This window comes from Tenrec ecaudatus (genome assembly GCF_050624435.1).
Source record: "Tenrec ecaudatus isolate mTenEca1 chromosome 1 unlocalized genomic scaffold, mTenEca1.hap1 SUPER_1_unloc_20, whole genome shotgun sequence".
Classification (NCBI taxonomy): domain Eukaryota; kingdom Metazoa; phylum Chordata; class Mammalia; order Afrosoricida; family Tenrecidae; genus Tenrec; species Tenrec ecaudatus.
In genome coordinates, this window is record NW_027457561.1 from 684,250 (window position 1) to 701,570 (window position 17,321).

At 59.4% G+C, this 17,321-nt stretch overlaps 2 pseudogenes; both read left to right on the forward strand.

Annotated features, from left to right (window-relative positions):
- The first annotated feature begins 305 nt into the window (after window positions 1–305).
- On the forward strand, window positions 306–4,796 carry LOC142435823 (bifunctional peptidase and (3S)-lysyl hydroxylase JMJD7-like; annotated as a pseudogene).
- Window positions 4,797–6,138: 1,342 nt separating this feature from the next.
- On the forward strand, window positions 6,139–16,091 carry LOC142435820 (cytosolic phospholipase A2 beta-like; annotated as a pseudogene).
- The last annotated feature ends 1,230 nt before the right edge of the window (window positions 16,092–17,321 follow it).

Genomic DNA, 17,321 nt, shown 5'->3' on the forward strand with positions numbered 1-17,321 from the left:
AGGGCCAGGGTGCAGGGAGGGTGTGTGGTAAGGGGCCGGCTCCAGGCAGAGGCTAATCAGAGGAGAAGAATGGGTTGGGCCCCATTACCAAAGCCAGGCAGACTTTATTCTCCAAGTGGTAAGTCATCAATGGAGGTTTGCTCAGAGTGACAACATGAGGCTGCCTTTCAAGAAGATGTCTGGAGCTGGGGTGATAAATGCTTTTGCAAGGAGGGGAGTTAAGCCAGGGGAACCAGTTAGTTCACTGTGGCAGGAGATATTGTAAGCCTTTAATCCAGTCATTAAGCCAGTGTGTACTGGGGATCATGGGCGTGCTGGGCACTGTGCTCCCTCCTGGGAAGGCGTAACCCACACCCCCACCCTCATGGAGATCACATTCTAGCCGGGGACAGAGACAGCTATCCAGTGGAAATCAATTGAGTAGATAGTATATTAACCTGTTTGCAAACCTGTCACTGGAGTCGTAGAACTGCCCCGTATTGTGTCTGAGGAAACAGATTGGCCACCACGTCTCTCTCCCGAGGGGCACCTGGTGGACTGAGATCAACCCCCTCCTGGTTAGCAGCCACGTGCTTAAGCACCGTGCCACCACCAGGGCCCATAGATAGTGTGCTTGACGGTGCAGGTGGTCAAGTGGACATGCACGCAGGAAGGGAACGAGGAGTTTTTCAGAGCCCCGGGGTGGTGTCCATGGTTAAGCATTTGTCTTACTAATGGGAAGGTCGGTGCACTTTGCCTCCTCCTAAAGGACCCCCAACAAAATGCAATCCTTTTCAGAAAAGTCAGGGCCACAAACTGTGGAGCAAAGGTCCACTCTGACATCCCGGGTCACCAGGAACCAGAATCGACTCGAGGGCAACACTTTTTGTTTACTAGAAATGGTTGTGGGCTGGGGCCGGGAGGGGGTGGGTGGTGGGTATTGTGGTTCACAAGTTCCTAAAGAAGAAGGATAGCCAGCTGGGGGAAGGAAGGCTCTTGAGGTGACTTGTGAGTGGAGGGGCCCCAAAGGAGGTGGCATGGGAGAGGGAGAAGGTGAGGGCGAGGGAGGTTGGGAGTGTTTGTAGGTAGACTCGGTGAGACGAGGAGCCAGCCAGGAGCACAACAGGGAGTCAGTGATGTTTATGAAGGGTGCGATGAAGGGCAGCAAGAGAAAGCCACCCAGGCAGCACACAGCACGGTACCATCATGGAAGACCCAGGGCGTTCAGGTTATAGGCATGTCTCCCCGATGAGGCTGTCAGCATCTTGAAAGGACCCATTCACACTGGCCAAGCCAAGTGCTGAGCACATTCCAAAATATTCAGTGAATATTCGCAGTTGGAAGGCATTCTTCCTTCATCTTGCTGCCCCCAGCCACGGGGAGCTTCCTGCGTGGTGCCTGAGGCTGCTTTTCTATACTTCGCAAGAGGTCCGCCACCGCAGCTAGGGAAGCTAACCAAGGGTCTGGCCACAGGGAGGACTGGGGTTTGGGCCAAGCAGGAGTCCCGCTGTGTTAGCCCCAGTTGACCAGAGAAACAAATTCATAGACACTTATATGTGTTTTAAAAGAGAACTTTATATCAAAGAAAAATTGTACATTAAGAAAACATCCCAGCCCAGTCCAGATCAAGTCCTTAAGTCTGATATTAGCCCATATGTCCGATACCAGTCTATAAATCCCTCTTCCTACTCACGAAACACAAGCAATGATGCTGATGCAGGAAGATCACAGGCCAGTGGGTGGAAAGCCTTGTGGACCCAGTGGTGGTGGAGGCATCCCAGCGCTAGCAGGGGTCTCCAAGTGAGCCCTGCGGCTCCAGGGCTCTAGTGTAGCTCTGTGTGTCTTGTCAGCAGGAATGTCTCACAGGAAGGGAGCTATTGATTTCCGTGGGCACCTCCAAATGAGGTCATCAAGCTACAACCTGAATGACAGCTTAGACTCCACCCCTCCACAAGTTGACACCAGAGTATGTTGCTCACCTGCTCTTGGGCTGTGTGGCCCCTCCTGGAGTAGGCGTGCGGCAGCCTCCTCCTTGAAAATCCCCTTCTATTTCTGGTGGTCCAGAGTCTCTTGGTCCCTCCCCAGTGAGCACTGCCCAGTGATACCCTGTGCCCTGCCCAGAGAGGGCATCTCATCCGTAAGTGGCTGGGTGCTGTTTATGTCAACATCTACCTCCCACCCCACTTAAGAGCTTGGCGTGCCTCCAACCGTGCCCTACCTGGATGAGGCCCCCATGCCACTGCACTTCTACCGGGGCTGGGTCTGCCCCAGCAGGCCCTGCATCGTGCGCAATGCCCTGCAGAAGTGGTCGCTCCCCTATCTGAGGTGGGTGCAGCCCTGGGCTGGGCTAGGGTGATGGGCGAGCTGTCTTGTGGCATGTGGGCATGCTCTTAGAGTCCCTTCCCCTAGGGCCACGGTGGGCGCCATGGAGGTGAGCGTAGCGGTGACCCCAGATGGCTATGCTGATTCCGTACGCGGAGACCACTTCGTGATGCCAGCCGAGCGCCTGCTGCCCCTGTGAGGTGTGTTGGACGTCCTGGAGGGCAGGGCCCGGCACCCTGGCGTGCTCTACGTGCAGAAGCAGTGCTCTAACCTGTTTACCGAGCTTCCCCAGCGGCTGCCCGACTTGGAGCCCCACGTGCCCTGGGCCTCCGAGGCTCTGGGTGAGAGGGGGCGACTGGGGCAGAGGGCAGTCGTTGAGAATACACAGCAGAAGCACACACCAAGCTTCTACACTGACAGCTCAGTGACATTGATTGTCTTGGCCCACACCCACCACCCCATGGCCAGGGTCAGGCCCTGCCGCCCTGGAAGCCTTGACTGTTGACCGACTGCAAAGGATTAGTGCTCTAACTTTTGCCTGTGGGGGGCTGGGCCCACTCCCCAAGCCCTCCAAACCATGGCCTCTTCGCCACTTTTCCCTGGGATGCCCCTCGCTCGCACGCAGCACCCCCGCCCACATCCTGTTGGGTGTTATCCCAGACCCGACCTGCAGGGGACAACCGCTCCTAACTCTCCTCCTCTGTCCTGCAGGGATGATGCCAGAAGCGGTGAACTTCTGGCTGGGGGAGGCGGCCACAGTGACGTCCTGTAGGTGTCTCTGGGATGCAGGGACAGGGAGGAGCCAGGATGGGGCCAAGGGTGGGAGGCTGGCCTGGAGGGTCGGTCTACAATTCTGCGAACAGAGGAGGAGTGGCGTGGCAGCGTGGTGGGTGGGATGACTTTGGTGTGGGGGCGCACTAAACATCTCTCAGAGGGCACGTTGGCCCCGGAGGTGAACTTGGGAGAACCCTATGCGTGGATATTTACCTCTTTGGAGCGATGACCTGCATGGGGGGTGTGGTGAGTGCCAAGTCCCTGGTGGCTGGGATCTGGAATGCCCTCCACCCCATTCCTCCCTGGGCATCTCCTGGAGTCTGGTTTGACTATGTCGTTGAGAATACACAGAGCAGAAGCACACACCAAGCTTCTACGCTGACAGCTCAGTGACATTGATTCAGTCCCTCTAGTTGGTTTAAACGTTCTCACCCTCCCTTCCCGAGTTCTTCTCCCTGAGGGAAATGAGGGGGCTTCAGAAACTGTGTAGAAAATAATGGGATTCCCCCTCCCCCCTTATAAATTCATTGTCCTCCAGGATCCTGGCTGTTCTTTGAAGAGGCTGTTTTCAGTCTGAGCCCGGATGGAGTTTAAAAGAGCACCATGTTCATGGCAGAGGGATGGAGATCCTTTACTGGCTAAGTTGAACTAGAACTGGGCGTAAAGGAGACATCAGGGGACACTTTGGATGGAAGGTTGAAATCTTTATTCGCAGGACTTTCTCGTTTTTACACCCCTGGCTGTCTTGAGGCGCAAGGCTCTGGGTGGGCAGGTTCTGCCTCTCATGTGCCCTGCTCCGCCAAATCTGCCCAGGACCTTCTTTGTGTTGGCAGTGCACAAGGACCACTATGAAAACCTCTACTGTGTCCTCTCTGGAGACAAACATTTTCTGTTACACCTGCCCAGCGACCGACCCTTCATCCCCTATGGTAGGGCTGGGGCCTGCCTTACGCATGGGCCCCAAACCAGAGGAAGGGTAGCGAGGATTCCCTGCCTGTGTCCCTGGGGCCAGGCAGCCAACAGGAGAGGCTGGGAGGAGGTGTGAGGGGCTGGGAGCACTCTTTGCTGAGCTCCCCCTTTTTCTCTAGCATCAGAGCTGTACACCCCAGCAACCTACCGACTCACTGAGGTGGGCACCTTTGAGGTGGTGGATGAAGAGGCCATGGAGAAGGTGTCCATCTTGGCCCTGGGCCTCAGGGAGGGGCGAGCTCATCCATCCCCGAGGAGCAAGTGGGCCCCAAGAGTCCTGGGAAGGTGGCCCCTTCCTCCGTAAGGTCCCGCCTTCTGGGGCTGGCTTCCCAGGGCGGAGTGGAGGGGGACCTTTGGCCCTTACCGTTGGCAAGGCCAAAGGCCGAGTTCCCCGGTCCTGCTACGTCCCCAGGTGCCCTGGCTTCCACTGGATCCCCTGGCACCAGATCTGTCCCGGTACCCACAGTACCGTGGGGCCCAGGCCCTCCGCTGCACCATGCAGGCCGGCGAGATGCTCTACCTGCCGGCCTTGTGGTTCCACCACGTGCAGCAGTCCCAGGGCTGCATTGCTGGTGAGGAGCTGCTGACCTCGGCCAGCGGGTGGGCTGGGGAGGCTCTGGGTCAGAGCTGGGCCACCCACTCATGTGCTTGCTCTCCCAACAGTGAACTTCTGGTACGACATGGAGTATGACCTCAAGTATAGTTACTTCCAACTGCTCGACACCCTCACCAAGGCCTCAGGCCTGGACTAGTGGAGCCCCCAGGGAATGTGCCCCGCCCCCACAGCTCAGGGGGCACTGTGGCTCCTCCCCAGATGGGCCCCCACAGAGACACCCTGCAGTCTGTCTGACCCAGAACCCCGTTTGGATTGGGACCGACCCTGGAGACTATCGTGGGTGATAGGAGGAGGACCAGGAAGTGCCAGGCAGGTGTCTAGGTCAGGGTTCCCAGAAAGCTGCCACGCAGGTGAAGCAGCCCCGTGGGTGGAGGCCAGCTGCGGCGTCCTCCCTCCTCTGTAAAGCTGTGAAGTGGAGATAATGATGGTCCCTACCTTTCTGGCTGCCCTGGGGCCTGGAGAGGGTTTCTGTAAGGGCCCGCTCGCTCGCTCGAAGGACATGCTCAATAAAGCCGGGGAGGCTCCATGTGGTACCTGCTCCTTGTGGCTTTCTGTGTCTCCGGCAGGGCGGGGAGGGTTCAGATGGAAACGTCAGAGAGAGGAGCTAGCTCCCTGTCTGTCCAGGGACCACAGCTTGTACTCCGGTCTGGCTGGCAGGGCAACCCTGTTTTAACTCTCTGCCAGGGCTCGTTGACTGGGACTCTGGTTTGCTTCGCGATGGGGTTGGTGACCTGGGGACGAGCCTGTGTCTCCTAACCAGCACAGGGACCAGGGGACATAAACTGCCCCACCCCCACCCCTGGGCTGCTCCTCTGCAGAAGGAACTGGCTTTCTCATGCTGCCCCCACAAAAGGGGAGATGAGCCCCCTTCCCCTGGGTTCCCACCTGGAGCTCCAGTCCTGGCCATCTCTGAGGACCCAGGTGGCCCAGGCCCTAGCTTTGAAGAGCTGTTTTTAGTAACAGCCACTCCCCTGCTGTGATGATAGGCTCTGGATACACCCCTCCTCCGGGTCTGCTTCAGTGGAGACTGGGCATTCCTGTCCTAGTGGTACCTGGATGTTGCTACAAGCCTTGTTGGTGGGGACTCTGCCCTTGCCCTACCTCTGGCGGCTGCCCAGACCTGTGGCCCCTCCAAGCCATGCCTTCCTGTCCTGCTCACACGGGTGATTGGTGAGCTGTCCTGGAAGCAGGACCCGGCTGGGCAGGCCCAGGTGGTGTCTGCTGGGGGCAGTGGGTTTTCCAGGAACCCAGCAGGGGTGGGGGACCTTGAGCCCATGGGAGGGTGTCAGTAGCCCCAGTATAGGCTGAGGTGCCTCATTTCTTGGGCAGGGTGTGGGGCTTGGGCCGAGCTGAAGATGCAGGTGGGAGGGGCAAGGGAGGCCAGTTGGGACATACTTGGATTTTGGCTTAAAACCCCACAGTCCTCGGCCCAGTGGTTACTGCTGCCTTTGCTCGCCCCGCCTGGGACCCCCAGCCTCATGGCTCTGGTAAGACTGGCGTGGCACTGGAGCCCACTCTGACCCTTGCTGCCCACCTGAGTCCTGGCTAATGCTTTCTCTGGAGGGCTGTGGCCGCGGTGGTCTTCAGGTGTAGGGGGCATGTTTGCCAGCTTTGGGTAGGGGCATGGCTGGGCTGGGGATCCACAGAGCTTCTAGGCAGGGAGAGGCTGCTGGCTGCTCCCCTGCTCCCTCTGAGTCAGTTGCCTGGGCTGTCGGGGCTTGAGACTGATGAGATGGGTGACTTTCCCGGGTTCTTCCTCTGCCAGGAACCCCTGGGCGCATGCAGCTGGGACTTCCAATGGCAGCTGGGAGGCCAGTGAAAGGGTGTGCTGACACACGCTCCCTGGCCCCAGCACACCTGGCAGGGCTTCAGCCCAGAGCCCGGGGTGGTTTGGGATGGAGTCCTGGGGTCCTTTGTTTCTCTGCCCTCGGAGAACCTGGAGGGCACAGGGCTTGGCGCCCATGGGCTGCCTGGCCTGGTAACCTCCCACCTGCCCCAGCACAGAGGTGGCTTCCAGAACTGCCCCCTGACCAGGGGTGGGATGCACAGGGAGGAGCGAGTGAGCAAAGAGGAGCTTAGTCCTAGCAGGCCGCTCCCTCCATGCACTTCTGTATGCCCACCCAGAGCTTTGTAAGCGAGGGCATGGGCTGGGGCAGACAGGTGGCAAGATGGGAGCCTGCTGGTTCCAGGAGAGGGAAGCGGAGAGCACAGCGATCCTGCCTCTGGGTCTCCGGCCAGTTGCTGGGTCACCTCTCCATGCCTCCGCCTCCTCGTGAGGCAGCGTATTAGTCGGCTGAGTTAATGTATGGATAGCCCTTGGGACAGACCTGTCATGGGCATTGTGTAAGTTCCTATGGACGTGCCCTGTCTCTTCTAGACTCGGGGTTCTGGGTGGCCTTGGCCCTGTTGGTGCAGGGTGAGCCCTCACAGGTGCCCCAAACTCCCTTCCATCGCCTTCGGCCTTTGGTCATGTCATCCCACAGCAAGCTTGTCCCCTCCCTGCTGCTCTGCAGGCCAAGTTGCCCGGGACCTGCCTGCTCACCATTCGTGTGCTGCAGGCCCACAGCCTGCCTGCCAGGGACGTGGGTGAGTTGACTGAGAGAGGAGAAGGGAACTGAGGTTGCAATTGGAGCAGGGCAGGGACGGTGGGAAGTGGCAGGAGGGCTGGGCCTGCGAGGTCCTGGGAGGAGGAGCTGCAAAGAGGGACGGGCAAGGGCTGGTGATGGAGGGTGGGGTTCGGTGCGTCCCCAGGGATCCCTCTGGTGGTAGACTCTGCGTGGCTGGCTTGGGGGAGAATTGGCCCTCATTTCTTCTCCTCCAAGTGACCCACCCTGACTTCTATGTGACCCTGTGGCTGCCCACGTCCTGCAACCACCGGCTCCAGACACGCACGGTCAACAACTGCAGAAACCCTGTCTGGAACCAGAGCTTCCTCTTCCGGGTGCACAGCCAGATCAAGGTGGGCCTGCCTCAGCCCAGCCCTGCGTACCCCCAGCGCCACCCCCACCCCACCCCCACCCCATGGCCCTGTCCCGCTGCTCCCCTTCCAGAACATGGTGGAGCTGAAAGTCTTTGACCAGGACCTGCTGACCAGCGACGACCCCGTGCTGTCAGTGCTGTTTGACGTGGCACTCTGCTGCCTGGGGAGTTCTGGCGCCAGAGCTTCTTGCTGAGCCCGCAGGCAAGAATCCACATGGGCGGCCACCCTCGGTACCACCAACGGGATACTGCTTAAATGCCCCTCTTCAAAGAACTTGTTTACAGACCATGAGGTCAGGTTTACCTGGTGCCCGAGTGTCAACCAGGACCTGCTTCCCGAGGAGTGGCCCCCTCCTCGGGGCCACATTATGGACAGCAGCCCTCCCCGCATTGGCACCCCTGGCTGGCGTCTGGGTTGGAATCTGCACATAACCACACTGACACACACACTCACATTCACACCCACACGCAGCCTCACACATATACACAGGTACACTCACACGCAAGCACACGCACTCAACCACTGTCACACTCACACATGCACAGCCATGTGGATACACATGCACACACACTCACATGTGCACACAACCACTCACATGCATGCCCACATACATGCACACGTCTTACCTTTATAACTTGCTTTTTCAGGGTGGGGAGCGATTCGACGTTGAATTCCTCCTGCAGAGTGTGTGAGTTGGGGGTCGCGGGGGTCAGGGGAGTTGGGGGTTGCGAGGTAGGGAGAGGGGCTCTGGGTCAAATCTGTCCCTTCTGGAAGGAGAGAGCCTCGTGCGCTCAGGGCTGGTGTCCTTCCCCGGGGACCCTCTGTGGTTGGAAGGACTGCCTAGGCTTCCTTGGGGGCAAGAACCTGACCCCTGCTCATGGCTTTTCCCAGGACAGACTGTGCGGAGCAGCTCACCAGCAACGGTGTCCTAGTGGTGAGTCAGATCATTGTAGTGATTGATTCAGGATCAGATCATTGTAGTGATTGATTCAGGATCATAGTAGTGATTCGGGATCATAGTGGTGATTTGGGAAGGTAATGGTGACTTAGGATCATGGTATAATTCGGGATCATGGTAGTGCTTTGTGATCATAGTAGTGCTGTGTGATCATAGTAGTGTTGGGATCATAGTAGTGATTTGGGATCATAGTAGTGCTTTGGGGTCATAGTAGTGCTTTGTGATCATAGTAGTGCTTTGGGATCATAGTAGTGATTTGGGATCATAGTAGTGCTTTGTGATCATAGTAGTGCTTTGGGATCATAGTAGTGATTTGGGATCATAGTAGTGATTTGGGATCATAGTAGTGCTTTGGGATTGTAGTGGTGAGTGACACACCCTCCCTCACGCCATCTGCTCACCTGCCCTCCTGGCTGCAAGTCTGTCTGGACCAGGAAAGAGCAAAGTGGGAGGAGCTATGATTTCCAGAGGACATGGGACTGAGGAGCAGGAACCGCAGGCTGCAGGGGAAAGGGTAGTGGTGAGGTATCCTTGCGTGGGAGGGGCGGCATATGAATATTCTCTTCCCAACACAGGCCCGTGAGCTTTCCCGCTTGCATGTGTGGCTGGAGGAGGCTGGGGACCAGAAGGGTGAGTCTCCCAGGTCACCAGGACAGCCCTGGCCCTCAGCCTATGTCTTCCCCCTTCCTCAGCTGCCCATCCTGGAAGAAGCTGCCAGCCACCTTTAGCCTCCGAAGGCTAGGGGCTGGGGGTGAAACTGCCCGGGCTTACCAGGACCTGGTCTTTTCCCATGACCCTGCTCCGAGGGGGCTGGACTTGGGGTAACTCCTCCCAGCCTCTGCCAGCCACAGGGGCGGGAGATACCTCACGGGCAGGGAACCCCCTCCCACCCCTACCTCGGTTCCTTTCTCCAGAGTCAAAGGGAAAAGTTAAGCTTGTGGTCCCCAGGTCCTACGAGGGATCTCAGGAGGCCACCGTAGGCAGCGACTCCTTCCGTTTCCACTTCCCCACCTGCTGGGAGCAGGAGCTGAGTATCCACCTGCAGGTAGGGTGCCCCCCCCACTGACCCCCTGGACTTCAGGCCCACAGGGCCGGGTGGTACCCCTGCTCTGAGACTCGGGTAAGTGTACAGTTTTGGTCCCCTTGCAGAACGCCCCCCAGGAGCAACTGAAGGTGCCACTCAGGGCCCTGCCATCAGACCAGCTCGTGAGGCTGGTCTTCCCTACGTCCCAGGTACTCTTCACTCAGAGGAAGAGACCTTGATGTGGGGGTGGGACAGGGCCTCAGGCCAGTGTGGGGGTGGGGGCAGGGGGTGACTCCTTCTCTCCCTTTTCTTTTGGGCCAAGCCCCTGGGCTGGCCTGTGGGGGTGCATCCCTGTGGAGATGGCTGGGACATCCCAGGGCCGGAGTTGGGGTGGAGGTGCCAGCCTTTCTGAGTGGTGTTTTGCTGGTTTGCAGGAGCCTCTGATGAAGGTGGAGCTGAGAAAAAAAGACATGTGAGAGGCTGGGCTGGGGGAGAGCAGCCGGTGGAGGGAGGGCGCTACGTGCAGCTGGGTGGCCTGGAGGACCGGAAGCAAGCGGGTGGCTGCAGCAGGGAGCTCCCAGTCTTGGGAAGGTGCTCAGAGCAGAGAGGGTCCTTCCTCAGCCTTGTAGTCTGCGTGTGGCCTCACTGGGTGGGAGAGAGGTGGGGGCTGAGGAGAGTAACACGCCTGGTTTGAGGAGCACAAAGACCAGAAGGAAGCAACCTTTTGGATGGAAGCAACGTAGCTGGGCCTTCAAGAACTTTTGCTGGCCCTCGGTGTCTAGGAGCATAAGCAGCCCCAACTTAAAGACCTTTGTTCCTTCTCAGCCCCGTGCCCCCTCCCCAGTGTAGCCCTGGTCCAGCGTTGCAGGGGAGGGAGAAGCTGAGACTCAGGGCCGTTTTGGCCAGAGGGACACCCTCATCTGCCGGCTGGCCTTGCTGTCATGCCGGGCGTGTTGGTGTGGCTCTGGGCCCACCATCCCCCCCTCACTCTCCAAGCTTCAGCACACAGCCTGAAGGGAGAGAAGAGATGGACGTGGATCTTGCAGGGAGATGGGCCCAGTGTCCTCTTTTCTGATGAGGATGAGCACTGCCTCACTGTCCGTCCATCCCCCCACCCCACCCCCAGACCAGGGGAGCTGGCCGTGCGCCTGGGCTTCGAGCTGTGTGCTGAGGAGCAGGCCTTCCTGAGCAGGAGGAAGCAGGTGGTGGCCAAGGCCCTGCAGCAGGCCCTGCAGCTGGAGGGAGACCTGCAGGAGGACGAGGTCTGTTGGGCTGGGCAGGAGTGTGGGGGTCTCAGGCCGAGGGTTGAGCTGAGTGGGCCTCCACACTTCCATTGCCCGACCAGGGTTGGTTGTAAGGCGGACTTGTGTTTGCCTCTCGTCTGCCCAGCTACCCCCCTTGTACTTCCCGGAGCTTTCTTGATGTTATCTTGGGCCCGATGCGGCTGAGCAGTGTCAGAACCACGGGCCCCACCAGGGGTAGCTACCCTTCTCTGGGCGTTGGCCCTTGTCCTGGAGCTGCTTTTAAGACTGGGCCTCTCAGACAACTCGGTGGACATCTGGCCAGGCCTCTCTTCTGGTTGGGCTGGCTCCTAAGGAAATGAGCTCCTTGCAAAGGGAGAGGGGCGCTGATTTGGGGGTTTTGAGGTGAGCCTGCGTCTTTTAAGAAGTGACCGCTGTACTCCCCAGGCTGGGGATGGGGAGATAAGGCCTGTGGCCTGTACGCTCCCTGGAGTTTTCAAAACCCGAAAGGACCCACCCTGCTGAAGGAGGTTATCCTGACATGACTCTCCTCAGCTGCTCTGACTCAGACCCGCTCCATGGGTCCCCACCAGACTCTGACCTACGCTAACTTGGTGGTGGGGCCCGGGGCAGGGGACTGAGTGGCCACTTGACTTGCTGTGTTCTCCTCCTGTGGTTTTTACTGCCCGGCGCACCCTGACCTCCCCTCCACCAACTGGAAGTCCCCGCAGGGCCTCCCTTGAGCCCAGCTGTACTCTGCCCTTCCAGGTCCCAGTGGTGGCAATCATGGCTACTGGTGGAGGGGTCCGGGCAATGACTTCCCTGTATGGGCAGCTGACCGGCCTCAGGGAGCTGGGCCTCTTGGACTGCGTCTTCTACATCACAGGGCCCTCGGGCTCCACTTGGTGAGCAGGCTGAGTGTGGGATCTGGGGGTGAGTGGGCAGAGGCAGGGGTGCCTGTGGTAAGGCTTCTCCAGTGCCCCCTTGGCCTCCATGACTAGATTGGAAGGTCTGCGAGGAGGCAGGTGGCAGGTGCGATATGCCCAAGGTGCCCCATGGGCTTCGGCTGTCTCCATGGAGCTGGAAGGCACCTGCGGGCTGCTGCCCTGGGAGAGAAGGTCCGAAGGGGTGTGAGGTCTCGGGGGACTCTTAGAGGTACCTGTCTGCCCCCGACCTCTGGCTTTGCCTAGGACCTTAGAAAATCTCTACAAGGATCCAGAGTGGTTGCAGAAGGACCTGGGGGGGCGCCACCGTACTGCTGAAGACGCAGGTGACCAAGAACAAGCTGGGCATGTTGGCTCCAAGCCAGCTGCAATGGTACGACCAGGAGCTGGAGGAGCGCGCTCGCCTGGGACACCCGGCCTGCTTCACCAACCTCTGGGCCCTCATCAATGAGGCCATGCGACATGATTGGGTACAGAAGGGCGGCCCACGGGGAAGGGCCTGGACCTGGAGGCAGCCCTGCTGGGTAGCAGGGCGAGGGGAGATCTCCAGAGAACAGGCAGCAATGGGTTTACACGGAGGTATCTCCCTACAGCCTGATGACCACAAGCTCTCGGAGCAGCGACAGGCTCTGAGGCACGGCCAGAAACCTCTCCCCATGTACTATGCCCTCAACACTAAGGGGCACGGCCTGTCCACCTTCGAATTTGGAGGCAGGTCGAGGCAGCTGGTTGAGGCCCCGGGCGGCCAGGGGTCGGGGAAGGGGTGGTTGGGATGGTGTGGGGAGGCAGTTTTTCATGCCCTTCTCCTTACACTCTGGTCCGGGACCCGAGTGAATCCAGACACCCATGACCCCAGAGTCACTTGGACTGGAGGGGAGTCGCCCCGTCATTTGTGGCTGCCCTGCGTGGGTTCGGGTGGGCAGGAGGGTGGTGGCCAACAGCGGTCCCTTCCCACCGCAGAGTGGTGTGATTTCTCCCCCTACGAGCTCGGTTTCTCCAAGTAAGGTTCCTTCATCCCCTCCGAGCTCTTCGGCTCCGAGTTCTTCATGGGGCGGCTGATGAAGAGGATGCCTGAGTCCCGCATCTGCTTCCTGGAAGGTGAGGGGGTCTTGGAGAGAGAATGGGGGAGGGGAGGATGTTTCTGGGGGAGCCCCATCACTGAGGCGGGCAGCAGGGAAGGGTCAGGCTGTGACAGGAATGGGGGCTCTCGTCCCCTTGTGTCTGCGCTCCCAGGTATCTGGACCAACCTATATGCAGCCAGCCTCCAAGACAGCTAATACTGGTCCTCGGAGCCCAGTCCGTTCTGGGATCGCAGGGCTCAGACCCTGACCAGCTTGGGTAGGTGCCCAGGCTCCGGGGCTGGTGCTGGAGGTGGGCATGTGACTCCCAGATCTGTGTGTGTGGTGGTGGGGGCACTGGTCTCAGCTCTTTCCCTCTCCGGGGTCACTGCCCTCAGACTGGGCTAGCACCCACGCCCCACTCCCTGGCTGTGCAGACAAGGAGCAGGTCCCAGTGCTGAAGATGGAAGTGCCACCCAGCCTGGCTGGGAGGATCAGGGAGTTGTTCTCTGGCCTCCTGACGTGTCGCCCGCTTGCCCAGGCCACCCAAAACTTTCTGCGTGGTCTCCAGTTCCACAAAGACTATTTCCAGCACCCTCACTTCTCCTCCTGGAAAGGTAGCTTCTCCCACCGGGGTCCAGCCCCCTGATGTCTTCCCAGAGCTGTGGGCCTTGGCTCCAGGCCCCTCCTGGGCCCCTCACCCCACCCATTGGCTCGAGGCTTTCCATGTGTGGCCCCATGGGATGTGAGAAGTAGAGTTTCCTGCCTTCTCCTTCAGCTGGGGCTGGAGGTTGCTTCAGGGCTGGGGCCAGGTGGGTGGGGCCTGAGGGCGGAGTCTTTTTCCAGGAGCAGCCAGTGACTGCCACTGACCAGGGGAGCAAGCGTGGTGTCCTCAGCACCCGTGCTCAAGGCTGCCCTCCCACCATGCCCACCTCTCCAGACACCAAACTGGATGGACACCCTAACCAGCTTACCCCTGGGGAGCCCCGCCTGTGCCTGCTGGACGTGGGCTACTTTGTCAACACCAGCTGCCCGCCCCTCCTGCAGCCCACCGGGGACATGGACCTCATCCTGTCGCTGGACTACAATTTAAATGCCGCCTTTCTGGTGGGGGAGCTGATGAGTGGCACCCGAGGATGCTAGGGCGGCTTCACAGTGTGTGCCTTGCTTGCTTCCTCCCAACCCTACGAGACAGGGACCCACATGCTATGGGCTGAGCTGTCCAGAGAAACAAAAGCAGCAACACTCCTCTGTGTAAAAAGAAAGAGCTTTAGATCAAGAAATCATTTTAGATCAGCAAGGCATCCCAGCCCAGTGCGATTCAAGACCATGCTAGTCAGAACCTTCCTCAGCCTCTGTGTAGCTGCAGGCAGATAATGTCCAGGCTGGCGTGAACACGGCCGAGTCGGCGGCTCTCCAGGCTGGTGGCCCCATGGGGCCGTCCCTGGAGACAGAATCCCAGCGAGGAGGAAGAGGCTCATAGCATCTCTCCTTCCTTCCAAGGAGGGATCACCAGGCTTCCACCTGAGTGACAGGTGGGACTCCACCTCTGCACTTTAATGCAGGTCCAAGTGGACATAATATCTAACCACCACACCATGTCAAAACAACCAAACCAGGATCCCCACCATGGAGTCCATGCTGACTCACCGGGTCCCCCTTGGTGTGTTTCCGAGATCGAAATGCTTACGGGAGTAAAAATGCCCACGGAGCAGTTTGTCACAGGAAACCAGCCTCTAACAACCAATGGGTCAGTAGACACAATTGTATGGCGATAAAATAGTAAAGGTCTAGTAAAGTCATAGAGGCTAGGAGAGATAGGGGAGCGAGAGTACAATAAAGGAGTCAGGCACGTTTTATGATAGCATGCTCACCTCAGCTCCTCTTGATGGACCACGTGGAAGTGGGGGAAGAGAGAGGATCTGTATTATCTTGGGGTAGTTACAGGTAGCCTTAAGACATGCATATTCAGTAGTTACATACGCCACAAGGTGGGTGGGATCAACAGTAACGTCCTGAGCTCACAAGTGAGGAAACCTAACAGCTGCATTGGGGGAAGCTGAGAGGGGGGCTGGGCGACAGCAGGAAGAGAGAGCCAGAGGATGTCTGCCTCTGTTGGGAGATCAGACCAGCCATGTGCTCACTTGAAGGCAGCATGGCTGTTAAGGGAGAGTCTGTGGCTACCAACGTGGAGGCACAAGTTCAGGAACGTGGTGCTCGGCCCTCTATCCATGGAGCAGCGGGTGGTTTCCCAGTGCTGACCCTGCAGAACCTCGTCCAGCACATAACTGCTTCACCACCAGTGCTCCCTGTGAAAAGAACTGGGGTTTCATTCACGCTCCTTCAGGGGGCTTCTCCGCAATGGGGAGATGATGTGATGGTGAATCTGGTTGGCTGCACCTGCACCCCAGCTGGTTGCAGACCGTCGACACCCCAGCGTTTAGTTTCTGTGTTAATTTAGTGAGAGGTGTGTGCCCTTCATGGCTGGCCTCAGCGATGGCTACAGTCCGTTTGGTGGAGCTCTGAGGGGCTGCGGCACGGCTGTCCACTCCGACTGATGCTTGGTCCTGTGTGACGTCAGTGTCCAGGACCAAGGGAGCCCGAGGCTAGCCCTCTCCTGCCCTCTGTGCCCCTGCAGCAGCTGCAGCTGGTGGGCCGCATGTGCCAAGAGCAGGGCATCCCGTTCCCGCCCATCTCTCCCAGCCCCGAGGAGGAGCGCCAGCCTCGGGAGTGCCACAGTTCTCCGACCCCGGCCGGCCTGAGGCCCCAATCATTCTGCACTTCCCCCTGGTCAACGACTCCTTCCGGGACCACTCGGCCCCTGGTGAGCCAGCTCGCCGCCACCCCCTTCCTGGTGTCCCAGCCTCCCCGACCCAGCAGACACGCCCTCCACCCCAGCACCCTGCCCCTCCATGCCCACGATGTGTTCTCTCTGCACAGGGGTCCCTAGGACGCCCGAGGAGCAGGAGGCCGGCCGGGTGAACCTGTCTCCGTCTGACTCCCCCTACCACTACTCGAAAGTGACCTATAGCCAGGAGGACTTGGACAAGCTTCTGGGCCTGGCCCACTACAACATCTGCAACAACCAGGAGCCGCTGATGGCTGCCCTGCGCGAGGCCGTGCGGAGGAGGAGGCAGCGCTGACAGCCCGCCCCAAGTGACGCCATGGAGGGACAGCGCTGCAGCTCTGCCCCGCCATGCCTCAGACTCAGAGAGCCATCCACCAGTGTTCTGGGGCCTCGGAGGGCCTGGTTGGCCCCTGCGGCACCCTTCCTAGCCTTGGGTGTATGCCCTGGTACCCCAGACGGGGCAGGAGCTGCCAGCACCTCAGAGGGCCATCTGCACTGTGAACCGAAGCTGTTACTGTGGGCTTGCCACAGCTCAGCAGCTGCTCTGGTCCTGGGCCCTGGGCCCCTGGAGCAGGCCACAGTGGGCCTCTTCTCCAAGCACCGGGGGAGGTGGGGTGCAGAGGTGCTGTGGCAGCTGGGGTGCAAATGGGCTGGGGTTGGGGTTCTGGGTGGCTGGGCCCGGTGTAGAGTGCTGGTACTGGGGGGAGGGTCCCAGGCTCCCCCGCCCTGCTGCTCTGAATGCTGTACGCAGGGACTCGGGGGCTGCACACATTACAGGACTCGTCCCACCAACGGTCTGAGGATGTCATTGCTGCTGCGAATGGGGAGACCTTTGGTACCACCATCAAAGACCAGTTTAGGAAACAAGACAAGGACACATCTCCCTGGCCCCGCAAAGAGTTGCCAGCCTCTTGGTGCTGTGCCACCCTTTCCCAGCAGGAAGCCCCGTAGGAGGTGTCTGCTTCGGGCACCCCTGCCCCAACCTCCCAGCCAGTAGCTGCCCTCTTTGGCGGGTGGGGGTCATAGCACCTTGAGGAAGAGCCTAGGAAGGTGTGACCTCGGAAGGGCTGCCTCTTACCAGGAGCTGCCCGTTCCCAGGTTGCTGTGTGGTGGCCTGGCTAGACTGTGGTGAGCCTGCATGGGCAGTCTGTAGCTGGTTCCATGTGGTGACCTGGATGGAGCACGTCCTCACCTACAGCCCCAGGGTCACTTCTGGGCCCACCCACTCACCTACAGCCCCAGGGTCACTTCTGGCCCCACCCACCCCTGTGGAGGAGCAGCGAGGCCCAGTGAATGAATGTTGGGTCCCTGGGCCACACCTGCCCCACCACCACCTCCCTGACAATACCCCACGTTCCTCTAGCATTGGTAACCACGTGGATTCCCATGACACTCCCCTTCCCCCTTCCCCCCAATGCATGGCTGAGTGACTCCCAGGTTGGGCACAGAGTGAGAGTCAGGGCAGGAGTGACTGCTCAGTACCCCTGTGTCCAGGATGAGGCTTCACCCCAGCCATTCATCCCATTCATCCCATTCATGAACTGGACCCCATGGGAGAGTGCGTGGAGGTGGGCAATTACAGCGGAGATGGTGCCCCAGGATGTCTCC